Below are 21,723 nucleotides of genomic sequence, written 5' to 3'. Positions count from 1 at the left end.
TCATGTATTGTGTAGTATATAGTTTCACTGCTTGATCAGTTGTCAAATATCTTCTATGTATATAGTGCTCAACGTTATATAGTTGTACACCAAGGACAATATGAACTTTCTTTGATCAGTCTTTATAGTATGTTGTATCATTATGTTCACCAATAACAGACCATCTTTGTGTGGTGTTTATTTTGAGTGCTGGTTCTGTTGATCAACAAGCAAGAACTAAGACTTCTTTGATAAGTTGTCATTATGTGTAGTTATTAAGTAATTCAACAACGACAGGCTTAACATCTCTGATGGGTTGTGTAGTGTTGTAGGATTCTTTAACGCACAGTCCCATGAGCATTGGTATTAAGTAAATTTGCTGCATCTACACACTACGAGACAGAAAAAGAAATAAAACAATTGGAGATTTAATGGAAATATATACACATTTATTGAGTCAGTTGGTCTGGTAAATCCACATCTATTTACTAATGTACCCAGATACTAATACACATTAAGAAACAATTAACATGTGCGTAATCAAATTATTCCTGGTTCTGATAAATTTTGGGCTTTGTAAGATTTACAAGACAAGGATAGTGTCTGTGGTATCTTAACACTGTGTCACTATCAGATGCCAGTTCAACTTTCCTCCACCAACCAGCTTCAAGATCCACAAAAATACCTAAGTACAGATGCTCCTTTCTACCATTCCTTCCAGCAAACCTTAGTGTCAGAGATACAAATTATTCCAGAGAGATATATTTGTGATAAAATCTAGATAATCCTCTCTCTCTTTTTGAAAGAAGTGCTAGTAGAACAAAAGGCCTAATACAAGGGGGGTAATTTGAGATTCCACAAGATGCTGGATCTTGTCCAAAATTCTTTATGATATCCATCAGTTAAACACCCCCATCCAAACTTATCAACTCACTGTTGGTAACACTCTCTAGTTCTACACTACAGGAGTGATCAAATGACAAACATTGTCAACATTCTTACAACTTTCTATAAAACATTCCAATACAAATATATGTAACCATGTGCATTGTATATTTGTGATTTAAGAAACTTTGTTGAGCTCCACACTTTTTTGCTTGTTTTCTCACTTCATCTCCTGATGATCTTTTTTATCTTATAAAAATCTTGGAAGGAGCCTCATATCCTTGCATGTGCTAAACAAGTATTTAGATGACTCAGATTGAATGTTTAGCATCAGGGTCAGGTCAAGGTTTTATTTGTCCACTTTGGTCAGGACGTTTTTTGTTGGTAGTTATATAGTTTTTGACCTGGCAAGTTTGGTACGACACTCTGATGGAGGTCAAATTCAAGTCACATCAGAAGACATTTCTGCGATGAGCCTGCAACTGGTCACCCACTGTTTGTCCCAAGTTTTCAGATCATCATCTGCAAGAATAGGTTAAAGGGTCATAACACTGACCAGAGTTATACCTGTTGGTACCAAATAATAGTATACTGAGTGCTAAATCGGTCAACCCTACTACACACGATAAATAAGTAAGGTAATATAAGGTACATAATGAAATCATTTCAAAATTTAAATGAGAGAAATGATAACACTATCTCAACAGTTAATTGATTATGCATTAACAAAGTAAAAATTTAAAAAGTCAACTATAGCTATTCCTCATCAAGTCTGTAAAATCAGTTAAATCATAAATCATTTCTCAGCACCTCAGTTTAATAGTAACCATCTCTCGAGCTCATCAGTAAAATGGTAACCATTCTGCAAATTCTTCAGTGACTCGGGTAACTTCTAACCAATCTTTGTCCCCAAGTCAAGTAAAATGTAAGACTTTATCCTTAGAAGTAGCTCTAAGTGCACAAACAACATAAACTATTTAACAGGTAGTAAGTTTGTCAATACTTTTCACAAATGAAGCATTCCCTTTATGTAATCATAAAAGAAACTTTCAGACATTTGTAACTAGACCACTACTATCTTAAATTTCAAAAAAAGATTAATGTCAATTAAAATTTACAGTATTAACACAAAATGTTAGGAGATTTGGTTAGTGTCATGATCCTTTGACCTCTTCCACATCTGCAATTGATAGAAAACAATATAAAACTGTGGTGAAAACATGACGCAGATGCTAAAACTTTCACTTTAAAAGCCCTACAGTGTTTGTCAGCTGAAGGTGACCTCCTAAGTCAAACCACAGACTTGTGTGTCAAAGATTAGTAATGACATTAAATACACAGTTGGGATTCCAAAATTTTAACATTTTGGATTTTGTTTTCTGGGTGGCCTGAAGAAAGGTGAAATAAGAGATTGACCAAGTCACTTTCTGTATGTATAATTGAATTATATTGGAATCACTCCCACTTTTCCCTTCCACTCCCCACATGGTGTACATGATTATAGCTCTGATTCCTTCACCATCAATCAAAGAACATATTCCAAAGTACTGTCTGAATATGAATAATTAACATCAACAATAATCATGGGTACTCATCTGGTCATTTCCAATTTCGACCAAAGCCAACATGTTGGTATGAAAAACGCCACCTCAAACCAGTAATTCTTCTCAAAAATATCAAAACGGAAGGTGTCTAACCTGAGTATCTTATGATGAAGATTTGATTAAAAACGCGATAGTGTGTATCACATGGCCGGGTAAGGGCTGACACCAGTGTGATGTAGTGTAAGTACAGATAACACATGGACCACTGTAGCCAGACCCCTGCAATCTGTGGCTGACCAATCCAGAACCAGCCTCGCCACAGCCGATGACACACTTATCTCCAACTACCTCACTGATTACAAAGGATTTGCCAAATAAATGAAATATTAGCAAAGAAATGCTTTACCAAAAAAATCCATTTCACTGAAATTGTCAAACGATGAAGACAGTTTTATTTTGTGAAAGCAAATGGATTACAAAATAAAACGAACATATATATTGATGTACAATTCTATGAATGTTCAATGAAGCAATAGTCTAGAAAGTTATCTTTTTCTTAAAAATTCATATCTATGGAAAGAGAAAAATGCATTGAATATTTATCTTTTACGTAACACAAATGGTCACAGACAAGATTTCTGTAGCTTCAGATTTACCACAGCAGCAGTGTATAATATGTCTAGGAAATCACGATATTGTGTAACCAGCCATGTCTACAACTAAAGCATTTTGGCATGTTTTGGTAACCTTTAATCTGTTGGATTCAAATAGCCATCAAAAACTGAGAAACACAAGGTTTGTAAATGCAACAATCATAACAAGTCAACAGCAATATGTCACCAAATGTGAGCAAAGCAAAGCGAGTACAATGTGTAATTTCTGATGACATGACGTCTGCCCTGGAGGAAGTCCAGTGTCACACCCAGACATACAGCTGACACTAAAGCACTTTAATTCAAAAATAAATCTTATTGGCTAAAAATATCTAGTAAAGTCTCGTTTGGGGATGACAGAAGCTATTCTACAATAAAGATGGTCTATTCAATATCACTAATGAGGTGGTGTTTCAAAATGTTTCAAACATAAGAAAGGTCACAAGATCAGCCTCAAGATGAGAAGTGGGTCAAGTAAGGTGAAGGACACAGACACTGGTACCATAATAATACTGATAGATGTCTGAAATCCTTCATGAACAGTACTTATCTTACAGGATCCTTCAGGCAAGTTTCTTCATGCTGAATCAAGCAGGACAGAAGGTCTAAAGTCTAGATCATTTGAGTTTATCACGCGAGTCAGCAGCCTAAAACTACTAAAGTTTCTGACTACTGTAGGCAATCAAACAGGCCATACAGTCTACAGTCCAGACTACTGGAGGCAATCAAACAGGCCATACAGTCTACAGTCCAGACTACTGGAGGCAATCAAACAGGCCATACAGTCTACTGTCCAGACTACTGGAGGCAATCAAACATGACATACAGTCTACAGTCCAGACTACTGGAGGCAATCAAACAGGCCATACAGTCTACAGTCCAGACTACTGGAGTCAATCAAACAGGCCATACAGTCTACAGTCCAGACTACTGGAGGCAATCAAACATGACATACAGTCTACAGTCCAGACTACTGTAGGCAATCAAACAGGCCATACAGTCTACAGTCCAGACTACTGTAGGCAATCAAACAGGCCATACAGTCTATAGTCCAGACTACTGTAGGCAATCAAACAGGCCATACAGTCTACAGTCCAGACTACTGTAGGCAATCAAACAGGCCATACAGTCTACAGTCCAGACTACTGTAGGCAATCAAACAGGCCATACAGTCTACAGTCCAGACTACTGGAGGCAATCAAACAAGACAAGAGTCAACAGTCCAGACTACTGGAGGCAATCAAACAGGCCATACAGTCTACAGTCCAGACTACTGTAGGCAATCAAACAGGCCATACAGTCTACAGTCCAGATTACTGTAGGCAATCAAACAGGCCATTGAGTCTAAAGTCCAGACTACTGGAGGCAATCAAACAAGACAAGAGTCAACAGTCCAGACTACTGTAGGCAATCAAACAGGCCATACAGTCTACAGTCCAGACTACTGGAGGCAATCAAACAGGCCATACAGTCTACAGTCCAGACTACTGGAGGCAATCAAACATGACATACAGTCTACAGTCCAGACTACTGGAGTCAATCAAACAGGCCATACAGTCTAAAGTCCAGACTACTGGAGGCAATCAAACATGACATACAGTCTACAGTCCAGACTACTGGAGGCAATCAAACAGGCCATACAGTCTACAGTCCAGACTACTGTAGGCAATCAAACAGGCCATTGAGTCTACAGTCCAGACTACTGGAGGCATTCAAACAGGACATACAGTCTACAGTCCAGACTACTGTAGGCAATCAAACAGGCCATAGAGTCTACAGTCCAGACTACTGGAGGCAATCAAACAGGACATACAGTCTACAGTCCAGACTACTTCAGGCATTCAAACAGGCCATACAGTCTACAGTCCAGACTACTGGAGGCATTCAAACAAGACATACAGTCTACAGTCCAGACTACTAAAGGCAATCAAACATGACATACAGTCTACAGTCCAGACTACTAAAGGCAATCAAACATGACATACAGTCTACAGTCCAGACTACTGGAGTCAATCAAACAGGCCATACAGTCTACAGTCCAGACTACTGTAGGCAATCAAACAGGCCATACAGTCTACAGTCCAGACTACTGGAGGCAATCAAACAAGACAAGTCAACAGTCCAGACTACTGGAGGCAATCAAACAAGACAAGAGTCAACAGTCCAGACTACTGGAGGCAATCAAACATGACATACAGTCTACAGTCCAGACTACTTTAGGCAATCAAACAGGCCATACAGTCTACTGTCCAGACTACTGTAGGCAATCAAATAGGCCATACAGTCTACAGTCCAGACTACTGGAGGCAATCAAACATGACATACAGTCTACAGTCCTGACTACTGCAGGCAATCAAACAGGACATACAGTCTACAGTCCAGACTACTAGAGGCATTCAAACAGGACATACAGTCTACAGTCCAGACTACTGGAGGCATTCAAACAGGACATTTCAAACAGGACATACAGTCTACAGTCCAGTCCAGACTACTAGAGGCATTCAAACAGGACATACAGTCTACAGTCCAGACTACTGGAGGCATTCAAACAGGACATACAGTCTACAGTCCAGACTACTGGAGGCAATCAAACAGGCCATACAGTCTACAGTCCAGACTACTGGAGTCAATCAAACAGGCCATAGAGTCTACAGTCCAGACTACTGTAGGAAATCAAACAGGCCATACAATCTACAGTCCAGACTACTGGAGGCAATCAAACATGACATACAGTCTACAGTCCACACTACTGGAGGCAATCAAACATGACATAGAGTCTACAGTCCAGACTACTGTAGGCAATCAAACAGGCCATACAATCTACAGTCCAGACTACTGGAGGCAATCAAACATGACATACAGTCTACAGTCCACACTGCTGGAGGCAATCAAACATGACATACAGTCTACAGTCCACACTACTGGAGGCAATCAAACATGACATACAGTCTACAGTCCACACTACTATAGACAATCCACTACATACAGTATATATTAGTGCTTACAATCAAACATGACAAAGTGTCCACAGTTAATTTTACTGGTGGCTTGAAAATCTTCTTTCTACTTCAGCTGATATATGCTGGTATTCCTTCACATATGTGGATTTTTCCCATTGTTGGTCAAGATGGTTGTTAACTGGTCAGTCTTCGGGACTGATTTGACCAACATACACTGTGCACTTTCACCATGAAGCCATCCCAAACGTCCACAAACCTACCCTGAGCACACCTCCATTCAATGGCTGATATGTTTAAGATTTCACTAAAACGTTTCAGATAGCATCAGTTCATTTAAAGCTGTGTGACATCCTTACAAGGTAAGACAGCTTGCAGCTTTAGCAGGCATCTGACAGAAATGTACATCAGGTAAACATATATAAAGGACAGGTATTTTAGACTCCCTACTGATGTGTGAATGTAAATGAGTCATCAAAATGCATTCTTCATGGAAGTGACAGGTGAAAACCAGTATGCATCCCTTGAAAATTTGTTGTGTAAGATAACTGTGTATTGTTGCAACGTAAAAGGATCCTACGGATCAGAGAAGGCAGCAAAGAACAGGGATAAAAGCCCATAAAGAGTTAAGTTGCCACCTTAGGATTGAAACTACATCCACATTATCAACCAAAGTGATGCTGCATGAAGGGACCTCACTTATTCACTGGAAGTTACAGAATCAACAGATTGTAATCTTTGGGGTTAAAACCCAATTAAGTGCATCATCCATCCAGCATAGCTGCATAGTCACTGCGCAACCATCATAAACAAGTCATGCGAATCCCGAAGCTCCATGTAATGAGCTTTTTTCACACAATGTAATTGTATGGCGCCGCAACCAGGGCCCCATACAGACACACATCGCACCCCTTTTGTTGCGGTCTGATAATAAATTACTGTGGTTTAGGTAGCTGCAATGAATGATGCAAAGATGCACCACATTAGCACCACAAAAGGCATTAAGTTTGTCACTGGATTTCAATAAAATGAATTTCCACGTAATTGGATGCCGTATTAAACCAGTAGAATTCATTTTTTATTTGATTCCGATACAGCACAGTTAAACCTTTAGTAAAGCTGTCTTATTGTTAATGACACTTCATTTTTTGAATTTCAAATTGAAATGCAAATTTTTTTATTGCCTTATCTTAACACCTTCTTTTTTTTGTAAGTTTAAAAGCTTGCACAATGAAATCATCATGGTATTGTTAAGACATGGCAACATCGACCTGATCATGGCTAGACTTTAAAAGCCTGCGAGGACTGTTACACTCAATGATAGATGCTATTAGTGACATGAAACTAACAAATCAAAAACTAAACCAACAAAGATTGGAACAGTCGACAGAATTGCTCTTTAATTCCCAATACTTTCTCCAAGTTTGCCAGTTACAAAAATACTTTGCTCAGAGAACAAATCATTTGAAGGTTCATCACGTTCCCCATGCAATTTTTTATATTTTAACAAATTTTAAGAGATGAAATTCCTTACCTTGAAATAGCAGTTGCAGTGTCCTGGTCAGACACCTAAGGTCATTCAGACTGTCACTCAAACCTGGAAAAAAAAAGGCAGAAATAGTCATTATTGTACTAGCCGTTAAATCTTAAAGATCAGGGATTAATCCCAGTTTTCATAAGACTAAGTTTCAATGTCTATTCAAAGAATTGTTTCACCAAATGAACATTTATGACATAGAATAAACTTATCAACTTAAGACTAAAAGACAAAATTCTTAAATTTTAACATTTCAGTTACAATATACACCCAAAGTCTTTGGGGTTTTTATGGTCTATATACAAAACAATTAACACAGGTCCACGTATTCTGTGAATTAATGAACAAAATAAAAAATAACAGATAAAAAATACTTAAAGACATATATTACTGTGTTTAAAAAGAAAGTAAGAGTATGACTATATGATAGAATAGAAGTATTTGTTTGATGTATCTCTGACATCTAATCTTTAGTGTAATTGTTAAACTTGGCCGTAAATCACCAAGATCAGGAATAAATTACAGATTGACATGCTGATTAGGATTGTACTTCACAGACATTGCTATAATCTTGAGTCATCGGGACATTTGTGTCAAACGTCCTTATTCTATATGTGATAACAAAAGTAAAATCACCATGATAACACTATACCAATACAACATTAACACATAGATATTTCTAAAGTCTATCAATCTGTCATCACAGTAGGTTCATTTTTTACTATCTAAATCATAGTCACGTGTTTAAATTTACTATACAGCTAACACTGCTTCATATCTCTTTTCGTTGGTCTGAAGAAATATGTATGATATTAACCACAAAGTGACATTAAGTCATGTGATGTTACATGGAATGTAATATAGTTGTTTATGCATACTTCAAAATAAATTGACATGTAAAATAGGCTTCAAAACTAATTGAAAATATTTTCCTTTTTAGCAAACCTATGTAACTAATTGTCCGAAAGAATAATCCCCATTTATCAGGTGTATCACCTAGTAAGAATGTAAAGTAATTGCTGTTTCTATTTCATGACTGTCATATAGAGTTTTCTATCTTCAGAATTTGTTCCTGCAAAATCAAAACCTTCCTTTGAAGTTATTGAATACCAAAGAAATAACTTTTAAAGGTGCTAAAATCAAATATGGCCACAACATCTCCCTAACCTGGTTCAAACTTCAGCAGATTGTAATTGAAATTCTACTCTTTGTTTTAAATTTCACGAAATCCTGAAATACCTTCAAAAATGTTCATACATAGAATGGTGTATAAACAATCTCCTGTTTGATAGTTAGAAAAGATTGTTTTGTAAGAAACACTAATTTTAAACATCAATACTATGACCTTGACCTATGACATCTAAATTTATTATGCATCATATAAAACAGTGATTTGTACCAGTAAAATTATCACACATCATGTTAATAATTACTTTAACAATTAAACTTATCATAAATTGCATGCAATGATGACAAACCACGCTTTGAAAAAGCCTTTATCTATTCATAATCTTATTACACAGTACGTGTATCTCGCCAGGTCAAATGTCCCATACCGCGGCACTGCATTAAGGTTGTCCTTTTAACGGACTGCTATGATACAATCAGGGTTATAGCACCTAATCAGTATCAACATGCAATAAAAGCTGTGTTTAAGGAAACTCTCTGTTTCATTTTAACTCAGGTTCAACCAGTGCTGAAGATGACAAGGATAAGATTTCAATTAATTTAAGTCCTTCTTCTCCAGATTTGTGGCCTATCTTTTATAGTAATCATGTAATTTCTTAAGTAATCAAAGAAAATCATTTGACTTTGTAAAATTATAATAAACCCAAGTTGAGTCAGTATGTCTGCAGCTTTATAATTAGTCAAAAGTCTGGTAACGCTTCTGGAGCATCCGATTGGTGTTATCTCTTAGGGATCTTCATTAAACTTTAATCCTATGCATTTATAATTCATGCTTGGTTTTATTCTATACATAAGTTTTGTGAGTCTTCAGTAACACAGAATGATAAGGTAAAACAGTTGAAAACAATGCACTGAATCCTTAATTTCCATTATGCCAAATTGTGATGTGACCTCATTTAACCTTTCCTTGTCCACAACGAAATGGTCTTAGATCAATCGAAAGTGTGTCTATGACATCAAAAATGTTTGTAACTCATTAGATGTCAGAAAGATACTGCAGTCTCGAAAATTAATGGCAGACTGATAGCCACCAAGGCTACGTAATACCTAAGTGTTCAATCTACTTATATAACTTATAATTATATTGAAAATTATGAAACCTTCTTAATTATATAACAACTTTCGGTTACTGGTATGCATGGAGATATATATTTACAGTGTTAATTGCTATATGTAAGAAAAATATATATGTGCATTGCATCATGAATGGCAGGAACTACAAGAGTTTCAATGATACAGACGATTACCACAACACATTGCTTCATTAACTTATCAGAAATGCTTGCTCCTTAATGAGGTCATTTTGAGGGGTCTGTGATGGTACAAAGTAAAATTTAAGTCCTGATTATCAATTCCACTTTGTACCAAACAGAAGAACAACCAGAAAAGTATCTTTCAGGAATGCCATATTGAAATGAATATTCTTTACTTTTTACCAACATTGCTTTAGAAATCCAACTTGTTAAACAATACAATGTCAAATCAATTACCTTAATAATAGACACTCAGAAAAACTGGGAAAATACTGAGTCAAAATATATTTTCAAAATAGAAGAGTCCAAACTTATTCAACTCATTTCTAACTTTGGACTTCTTGTTCCTTATATCTAGGAATTAAAAGTACTGTTGTTCTCATTTTGCACTTTATAAAAACATCTTTACTACATGAATTTGCCCCCTGGACTTTTAGATACAATGCTAGAGGCTGATCAACTCTGTCATACTACTGCAATGCATGTGTGTTAATACTTTTCAGTTACATTTAAGGAAAATTTAAACTGTCCACATGAGGTTGATTACCTGGTACCTTAAGTGTCATACAGCCTTGTGGGACAATGTAACTGATATAAATACATCTTAGAGTCTCCAGAGAGTACTGATTTTCTATCAACAAAATCATTCAAAATGTCTTTATTAGTCCTGTAACACTTAGACCAGGGGTTTGGGGGAATGGGGAAGGGTTTGGAAGGACTATAGTTTTCCACTCTGGCTATCCGTCCATCCCTCCCTACCATCAGTCTGTCTGTTTGTCCACACTACAGCAGCTAAATTCCTTAATGGGTTGTAATCAAACTTCATACACTGATAAAGCCTCAAAATACCCAACATCGGGTACGAGTTCCAGTGTTGTTGGGTCAAGATCACAGTTATTGTTCTAGAAAATCTTTTTTTTAAGTAAGCCAGTGGCTTTATTCTTCTTAAGGATTTGATCAACCTCAATGATAAACGACCATAACATCTTAGACAAGTTCAAGGTTCAGGTTCATTAGGTATAGGTCAAGGTCACTTATTTTTTTCAGAAAATTGTTGTCAATGCTCTAGCAGTGTCATTATTTGAGGAATTTTCATAAAATTCACACATTTTAAAAATGCCTTGCACAAATTTGTGTTTCAGGGTTCTTTGGTCAAGTTCACCATCATTATTTTTATAAAATCATTATTAACACTCGAGCAACTTCATTCCTTACAGCATTTTGATCAAATCTCACATATATTTTACAAATGACTAAAACATTATTACATGTTGGTGATGAAACTGCATCGTCAGGTGTTTTTCCAACATATTTGGAGCATTGTTCAGTAGGGATACATGTTGTAGCAACATTCAGTATGCTTGTCTCATTGTTAGATTTCAACATTTAATTTCTTACCAATATCTATCTTGTTGTTTGAAATTGGAATTCTTACTTTTTTAAAGCATAAATGCTAAAAAGAGGCGGGGAAGGGGGAACAAAGGTAATGAACTGACTCTAAAACAGCCAATAACATTTTTCTATGAAAAATGGTTCTTTGTGCTGCATTGTAAAGATGACAATGACATCGCTTAGGTGTATGAAAAATACTCCTGAAGTATACTATGGACTTGTGCTTTCAGAGCTGTGAAATAAATTATTTCAAGGTTAATAAATATCAAGATTTGCCTCATCAGAAGACAATAGTTCTGTCATAAATATACTGCTGAAATTTCATTGTAGATTTTCAGTTACATTAAATAAATTTGAAGAGTTAGCCAATATGACAACACGTAACAAACTTAAATGAAAAGTTCAGCTTGTAATCTATATTTCATGCTCAGCTTCCATAAATAGCAGAAATTTGAAAAGCTTTTGACTTAGTTAGAACCTATTTTAAGATTAATAACTGCGACCACACCTTCAAAACACCATGCACTTATCCTCTCCCTTTAAATCTCAATTGCAGTTCTGCTAAACCTGTCATGATTATGGATGCTCTTCAGGCATTTAAATAATGTATCAAAAGGCAAGAAACTGAACAAGACATGACAAAGGATTGTTGGCTTGGCAGGTCAAACATTTTAGTTATGCTAAATTTGACAGACTGACCTAGTTGTTGAAATATATGACAGATTTCATGAAGTCACAATTTTTTTTACTCTCATTTCCATGGCAAAGTTGTAACTTATTTCAAAAAGTCACTGTTAAAGTGTTAGGCTAAAATGGTAATGAAACATATCAAGAAGGTAGCAAACATTTACTGATAACTAATAAATGTCAACTCGCATACATTAGTATGGGAGCTAGTTGTAGTAAGGTGGTTGTTTATAATGCTATCTGCCAGTGTGAATTGAAACAAAGGTTTTGATGTTTGGTAGTGAGAGGAACACAATATCACCATTAATCTTGATGACACCAAGGCTTGTGAAACTAGTTGGTAGCAAGGGGAAAAGATTCCATGGACAAGCTACAACACAGATAATACATCAATGTGTATAACCTAAAGTTTGTACAGTATTGTACCTCCAAATGGTGATTCAAGATTTAGTGATCATCACAATTGTACAACATTGTATATATAGGTCCGGTGGTCATCACAATTGTACAACATTGTATATATAGGTCTTGTGGTCATCACAATTGTACAACACTGTATATATAGGTCTGGTGGTCATCAAAATTGTACAACACTGTATATATAGGTCTTCTGGTCATCACAATATTACAACATTGTATATATAGGTCTTGTGGTCATCACAATTGTACAACACTGTATATATAGGTCCGATGGTCATCACAATTGTACAACACTTATATATAGGTCTGGTGGTCATCACAATTGTACAATATTGTATATATAGGTCTGGTGGTCATCACAATTGTACAACATTGTATATATAGGTCTGGTGGTATCACAATTGTACAACATTGTATATATAGGTCTGGTGGTCATCACAATTGTACAACATTGTATATATAGGTCTGGTCATCTACATAATATTGTATATATAGGTCTGGTGGTCATCACAATTGTCCAATATTGTATATATAGGTCTGGGCATCTATATAATTGTACAACATTGTATATATAGGTCTGGTCATCTACATAATTTTACATATAGGTCTATTATCAAACAAAAACTTTGGATTCCACACTGTATTCCACACCAGATTTTACGTACTGTTGTTTCATTTCTGTCTCCAGGAAGGAGCTTCAGGCTACAACTTCCTATCTTTAAAGTCTTTTATCTACAGGAAAAAGTCTCAAACTCAATTTTTGCAATGTATCCGAAGTAGATTCAGCCTAATTTTCACCATTGTCAGGAAGTAGTCTCAGTCTTAAGTTTTCCATCTACAGGAAGCAGTTTCAGGCTTATTTTTCACCATTGTCAGGAAGTCGTCTCAGTCTTAAGTTTTCCATCTACAGGAAGTGAACTCAGACTGAAGTTTTAAATTTACATGGAGTAGTTTTTTAAGCTCAAGTTTTCTGTCTACATGAGGAAACCCAAGTCTTGAGCTTTCCATTCACAGGAAGTAGTTCATTTGCTTAAATATAGATGAGGTTGTAGTTTCACTTGGTTCAACATTCCAGAAACACTGGAGTTCTCCCCAAATATTACAGCTCAGTTTGTATTAAGCCAAGTGGAAAATTTACTTAAGAATTTCAAACTGTTAAGCTATTAAATAATATCAGGTCAAAGAATTTGAGATTGCTTGAAACACTTTCATCATAACTATTCTGAAGAATGTGTAATAGCACACCACACCAAGTTGTAAAGCTGAGAAGTACCTGTGTCTGTGTATAGTTACCTATCTTATCACTTTCAAACATGAATTTCAAGTACCTAAAGTACTGATTAACTTTGTTGGTTCTCATGACAATGGCTTAGGAAAATGTGTCTTAGAATAAACCAACAAAATCTCCCACATCATTCGGGATTCATTCAAGGTTCAGAAAAGCAATAGGTAGCACCTCAGATGTGTCAAGAAATCAAAAAGATTTGCAAACCTGGGAGAGAAATACTTCAACAATGCATATAAACCGCTTAGTGAAATTTCAAGTACTGTACCCAAGAGCTTCTCCTCGCTGTTAAGACAATGCAGACTCTCTTCTCCTTGTTCCTTTTGTTGAGGATTAAACTTAACACAAGACATAACATGGAAAGAATTCCTTCAACTCTCGAAGAGGATTCTAATAACCTGTGATCACTATTTCAAGAGAGGTTATGAGTAAATTAGCAGGAAGTATTTATTGTATAAGTGGGATATGCTCTACATAAACATCAACTTCTCCAACAAAACAATTAAATACAACCCTTCAACGGTATTAACAAAAAGCTTTTGAAATACATAGAGAAACCTAACATGAAAAACTTATGATACCACTTGAACAAAATTACATTCCAAAAAAAATTGGATTCTACATGTAGCGGAGATTACAACCTGACTCATATTTCTTGCCCATAATAGATATCTAATACATGAATTTCAAAAATGTTCCAAAATACTTTGGGATCACAAACTACACATGATTTCTATAAGAACAGAATCTATATATATACAAAGACTTTAGGTAGTCAGGCGAAAACAGGAAACATTTTGAAGACCAGATTTCTTGATTTTATCTGTCAATTCAAACATTTAACTTTCAGACACAATAAAGCATTATCAATCAAGTTCACCGCTCAGAAATTACCTTTAGTGATCGCAATTATACAACATAATCTTTTTATAACAGATTTCAAAATGATGTAATAGATTTACAGATGAAAATCTACAGTGCTCAATCAACTGACCAATATATTTGTTTTATAGCTTGCAGATTTGTATAAACAGTGTTCTGCAGATCAGCTGCTACAAGCTCTGACAAAGATTAGCACACAGCTCCTCTCACTTCAGTAATACAAGGCACACAATTCACATTAAATTTCACAAAATTAATTTACGTATGAAAAAATACATGACTTTTCTGGAATTGACTTTCCAGTCATGATAAAATCTAATCTACAAATACAACAGAGATTTAGCATCCAAAACAAATTTTCCATTAATTCTGCAAGAAGATATGACCAGAAATTTTGATTACATATGTAAATTGAAAACTTAAACTCCCTCAACGGAAACTTGGTAATTCTGTATGTACACGGGTGAATTCTCATCCATCAATTAAGTCTATTGAGGTGCCATGTTCTAACTTTATTCTGCTCATCATGTGATCTAAACCTGTAAAAATCCAGATTACCTCCCTTACATTTCTACCACCAAATTACAAAATTTGTGAGTGGTCAGGACTTTGTAATATGCTATAGACTAAAATAAACAGGAAACTTTTATCCAGACTATGCCTATGCTGTATTAGCATAGCTTCTAAATGGCATGTAATTTTTGCTAGAGTTACTTCCCTTAAGGGTACATGCTACCTTAAGATTACACATAATTTTGTAACTGAAATATATTACAGCAAGTTGTCATTGTCAGTTTAAACAACCCAAATTCTTATGATTTTAAAAAGCTTGGAAAGAAGTGTACATATGCAGATTCAAAGAGGAATCTAAAGACATACAACTCAAATGTAAATTTAATAAAAGATTTATTTTCAATATCAAGATTTAAGTCATCACGGTTTCCCTTCTCAATATGACATCAATATTAAGGGTGAAAAAAATACATATCCAAGTAGTGAGATTTTGTGAACAATAATTACAGTCTTTTATAGTTATTTAACTAGGTACACTCAGATATCAAAGGTACATATATAATGCCCAATTTGAACCTCACTATAAACACACTTCATAACTGTTTTTCTGGTCAAGGATGAATAAAGCTTTCCTTTAAGGGTCAATTCAAAAGGTCCTTCACTTCGGCTTCTAAACTAGTAAAAAAAAGATTTTTCACTCTCCATCTGTGTTTTGTCACAAATTTGTCCCAAACAAGGCGCTAGCCTAAATCTTTTGGCTGTCAACCTACATTGTTAAATCCTTCAGCTGACAAAAATTTCACTTATACTTTCAAGGTGTAGGTCACAGATATGTCAAAACACTATACACATCTACACAGCGGTCAACTGGTCACAATTTAATGACCGACCACATAAACCTGTAAAATCTGGAGATTTCATAGCTACATCCCCCATCCGGAAAAATGCACTTTACAGTACATACATAGATATATGGACTTGATATAATTATTTCATTTTTATCTTCATACACTTTTGAAAGTACAAAGTCTGTTACTGAGTGTTTTAAAGTTTGTGATCCTACCATCACGTAACCCGCATTGTCAGAATTTCCACATGGGGCGATGCACGTTAAAAGCGCCCTCGGGTTATTAAACTGTTAACATCAGTCCTCGATAAGTGACCTCAAGACGACATTCAGTACAGTACAACTTGAAACTTTAAAACAAAAAAATTCTATTAAGCAAATTATAATTGTGAGACTTCCTGTAAAGGAAGTTGTCACAATACACAATGACACAGTTCTCGAGCGCGGCGACATAGTTCACATGACAACATACATACGACTGACCACATAAACCAACAAAAATACTCTACAAAACTAAAATGCTTTCCATAAATAACTTTCTATTTTACTTTACAAAAGTGCAGTCTTTGTTCATTCCTTCATCTCTTTGTTTTCAAGTGCTCAAAATTTTAGTTCACAGGAAAATGTTTCAAACATGAATCACAAGGAATATTTTATAGGCCCCTATTATTAATCTCGATTTTAAATGTTAAGTGCCATATAGAACTTGAAAGCTTTAAATGTTCAAGTGCTTAGCCATGAGATGCCCTATTTGATTTCATCTTAATGAGAGAAATTATAGCCATTAAAATGCTTTACTGCAAAAATATAGTTGTACGAAAATGTCACAAATTATGCCTGCCATTGGTTAATTACAAAACTTATTTAACACGGTAACAGATAGGCAAAATAATGCAGGATTAAATTGGCTGTTGATTTGTCATGTAAATGGAGAAAGGAAAAGCCAAGGCACTCAATGAGCTACTTTCCTCATTTGCATCATTTTAAAATGAAGTAAACGACCCTCAGCTTTTAAACTGTCATCCGGCCCAGTGAAAAACAGAGTCCGATTCAATTTCATCATTCCACAATCATAAGCTCATTATATTTCAAGATTTGTTTTGTTTCATTTCCATGGTAACACATCATTAACTAAAAATGCTATGCCATTCAGACAAGACTTTATGAGTCAAACAGATTTTCTGTGGCCCATTTCCATCTATCTTTCTCAAAATTTCAATTTAAGCTGCCTTGTGCAACCAGTTAAACATGCAGATTTGGCCAAAGGATTGATTAATAAAAAGAAAAAATCTTATGCAAATAGGGCCTTTCAATCCAAATTAAATTGCTGCTATTGATTACAGAATGAGGGAGATCCAGTTTTGATCATAAATCCCTTTTGATTGATTGTGTGGAACTCCTGAAATTGAAATGACAAGGAAATTGCAATCCAATAGTGAAGGATCTTGAAAATCTAAATGGGCAAATTTTACGTGAAAATGCTGGATTTTCTGTCCAATCACCACATTACCCTGGCCTTTCAAACCCTGACCAGAATTCAAACTTCCTCATAAACTTAAGTGAAAAACAAAATGCTTTTAACACAAACAACTAATACAGCAAGCTCTTTAAACAAATACATTGGTGGAAGCGTGAGCTTTAAAGTGCCGGTTTTAGGTATAGTCTCAAGCAGAATCCCTAGTCATTCACACCTCATCAGCCAGCTCCAAATCACTTCAGCTCACAAAACAATCAATCAAACCATGATATGTGTAATTGAAAAATATATTTACACCAAATTACACCATTAAACACATATGTGAATTTAGTAAACAGTGTTATTTGTCAATATTAAAATTGTGTGTTAAACTCAAATAATCTAATTTCTCAAATTCTGTTGTCCTAATTTGGATGGTAATATCCCTTTATTCTGTTAAAATGTAATAAGGATGAGATTAATAGTGCTACATGTCCCATCTGTACTGATTATCACAAAAACTTTTGTCCTCTATACATGGCTTCTGTACAACTTCCTGATGCTGTTTATAGGCTTAATATTAAATTCTCATTTATAAACTCCATTCTGTTTTTTTGTTGTTGCTAATTTGGATTTAAAATTTCTCATTTCTAGATTTTATATTGATTCTCTTTGCATTTTATTTCCATAATAAATGTTTCTCACATATTCATGCTAAATGACTGGTTTTCTAAGTTATATTTTTTAATTCAAAAAAATGTGAATACTGTTTTTTTAATACTGTATTCTCGACAGAATATCTCTCATTTTCATATTTGTCGACTTGCTTTGGACATATCTGAGAGACAGAGATATGATATTTTGTGAAACTGATCCAAAAGAAACCATGCCTAAGATAAGGAAACTGGACACATTTTGACTATTGATATTACATATATTTACAAGTAAAGCATGCATATTTTCGTTTGTTTTCTAAGTAGAAAAATAATTTGATTTGAACTGTTCTGAAGGGTTGGTACTTTCAGAGTCTTAGGTTTGCCAAGAATAATTATAAGTGTATAGCGACAACTTCATTATATGAGTAAGAAAGAGATGCTGTTTTGTTACTGGTTCAGGTTTAGAGTTTGACAACGTCTTGTCATTACACTTATTTCATGCCCTTTGTTCATGTACCCATGTCAAAAGAAAGTCCTCTATGAAATCAACATTCACTAATAAACAGCTCTATATACCAACCCTATGCCAAATGGGCCGTCAATTGGCGTGACTTCAGAGTAACGATATTTGGAAATACTCAAAAATGCTGTCATGCTTATATCTACATTCTTGGCACATAGAATTATGCAGACTGTAGTCTGCTGATTGGGTCAATAGATTTCCTAACAACTGTTTTTTACGTGTACATTGTACTGTTTTATAAATCATGTCTAAATGTATGTTTATATATTAAAAGCAGCATTTTCACTGGCTAAATAGCACCATCCTTTTTAACAATGATATGACAAAATAATGTCCTAATGAGGTTTTTCTTTCAAAATACATATAAAAAGATATTTCAAATACATTCAAATATATATTTTTGTAATCTTCATGAAGTAAATATTTAAATGGCCAAATGTCAGAATTTAAAATCATAGAATCAAGAAGGCAACACTTGTATTTCAAACCCAAGTCCAAATCAATACCAAACCTCTCTTTAAAGTTTTTAAGAATCAACTTTTCACAAATCTACATTTCAACACTATAATTCATTGATTGGACCAAATAGTCATACACTGAAAGTATTCAAAATAAATATTTTCTTATTGTGCTATGTGATTGGGCATTTAATGATCAGTTTTCATATTATTGTAATGAGAAATATTGGAAATATTAATTATGAATATCAATATTCATTGTTAAATTTACAGATAAGTATATTGACAGCGAAATAAAGCTAGTATAGACAACAAGACTTAAGCAAAGAATATTAAGGACTAATTGAATTTCACTGACATAGAAATACTTCTGATAAATATCTGGTTAACAAAATAATAACTGATACATCAGAAATATTCTAGCTATGGAAAAAGTTTAACACATTTTCATGTTTGTACAAATTCTCCTCTATATTACAAAATTTATCTTCAGAATTTTTCTAAATCAAAATTTAGTCCTTGATTTTTATAGATCATTAAGGTATTTTGATTTTATAATGTTACTGAGATATTTTTCATAGTTTCTTACTTTAATTGTTTAGACTTCAACACTGCCATTGTTGACCATTTTGATTCTTGCAAATCCTACTTTCAAGTCTATGGGTTTTCAACTTCTCTTGGTGGTCTTATTTATTCAGATAACGGTAATTTCATTCTGAACTTTATTCTTAATCTGTCAACTTTTCATCTCCAGATCAAGTCCACAATTTTTTGTTCTATTTGAACTTTAAAGTTCATACCTAAATAAGAAATAATTAGTGTTAATTTGATTTCTTAATCTTTCATAGATGGAAGGACTAAACAGATATATTACTGATAACGAGGGTATAATCCAATCACTGACATTTTTACATCATGGCTAATGACCATGGGTTGGTGTTTGTGTAAGGTATGTTGGACAGATGTCCCATCAATAATAGATCTTCACTGTGGTGTGCCCAGTAGCTCAAGCGTGCTGTTTACAGTTATATATTGATATCAAATCTATTCACACACCAAAACTTCATTCCTTTATTTATTAAAACAACTAATGTAATGTTACTTACTCACCATATGTCATTGCTTTCTTCAATCAATGTTAAACTCATTCAACCTTATGGCTAAGGCATAATTAAGAAAACAATGGAAAGGTATATATCACATGATATCACTGACAATTTACTTTTAAGTTTTAAATGTAATCCATCATAATTGGTATGACATTTTTTGCTCAATCTCACATTGTTCTTCCTTTCTAAAATAACGTTTGCTTGAAATAAAATTTTTCTGTCAACCATATTAAAGCCTACAAAGGTATTCATTAAAATAATCACATTCCATTTTACCCTATAAATCAGTAAATGTTTTGATTTAAAGTATAAATCAAGTTGTATTGTATTATAGATCATACTTTTGTAGGTAAATGTGTTAAAAATATTTAATCTAATTAGTATGTAAAGTATGCTCTATATCTGACATATCAATCAATGTTCTTTATTCTATCATAAAAAATTTATATATATCATACAAAAATGTTTTGAATTTCAACTTTATACAGCTGTATCCATCATTAACCTGACCCCAATCTTGTTCACCTATATCAAAATATTTGAACACTTATGTTAAATTCAATCCATCATCAGTGGTATATATTTGACATTTATTTTAATGTATCTGTTCTAAACAAGCACAATAATCTTTCAATACTGATATATATAATCTACATTCTTTTAAAAGACATATAAATGACTATGACACATCAAAAAAATTACAATACGATACAATCCAGTGTTGTGAAGATGTCCTCCTGAATGACGCCAATGAACCCCCTCCTCCTATATTACACTGCCTATGTATTTATATAGTAAGAAATTAGTTCTATGTAATTTATGACCTCAGCCTCCAAATTTCAAAGTCTATAGAATTTCAGCCATTCAACTATCAGCATTTTCACCGTAGTCCACAAAAACAGTAATCATCTGGTTCTGATGAAGATTAAAACTAGCGACACCTGTGAGAAATCAATAAACTGTGGTCAGAGAACCTGTTTAACTAGGGCCATCCACCATCAGAGTAGCCCCTACTGAATCACATTCTCATGTCCGCTAATTAAATTTTCTTTTGAGTTATCAGTACTTAAAAGTACATTTATCATGCTTATGTTGGCATAGCAACCATATCTTTTTTCCTATGGTCAGAAAGGCTGAAATTTAATTAATTTTGTTTACACTGAAGTAACAGGAACAATGATAATCTGCAGAAATAGTTTTTTAGGACGTATCTACAAATGTGGAAATTGTTTACCAAATTTGACATAATCTTTATATTTCAATGATTAGATGACAGTCATTTATAAATGCTGAATTATTGCTTGCTGTATGTATTTTATTATCCCAGCTTCCTCATATAATTCCAGAGAATTTTTTTCATTCCGCAATCACTGCACATCATTTACGTTTACATGAGTCTTTCTGAATACATACATTTTGTTTACTGGAATTCGTTTAAACATCTATACTTGTTTGGTAATTTTCATTTTATAATATGTAAGCTACTAAAATTGTACACA

At 34.3% G+C, this 21,723-nt stretch overlaps 1 long non-coding RNA gene across 1 annotated transcript in view; it reads right to left on the bottom strand.

Moving 5' to 3' along the window:
• Positions 1 to 406: 406 nt before the first annotated feature.
• Positions 407 to 21,723, bottom strand: part of LOC132565067 (uncharacterized) — a 25,967-nt gene continuing 4,650 nt past the window's right edge. Inside the window, exons 2-3 of the long non-coding RNA XR_009554917.1 lie at positions 7,553 to 7,615; positions 407 to 1,386 (exon numbers count right to left, since the gene is read on the bottom strand). This is a non-coding gene — a long non-coding RNA (uncharacterized LOC132565067). The remainder of the gene's footprint in view (positions 1,387 to 7,552; positions 7,616 to 21,723) is intronic.

This window comes from Ylistrum balloti, unplaced genomic scaffold, assembly GCF_031769215.1.
Source record: "Ylistrum balloti isolate Yb309-2 unplaced genomic scaffold, AGI_CSIRO_Ybal_v1 Utg369690, whole genome shotgun sequence".
Taxonomy (NCBI): domain Eukaryota; kingdom Metazoa; phylum Mollusca; class Bivalvia; order Pectinida; family Pectinidae; genus Ylistrum; species Ylistrum balloti.
This window is presented reverse-complemented; position numbering and strand designations above follow the sequence as displayed.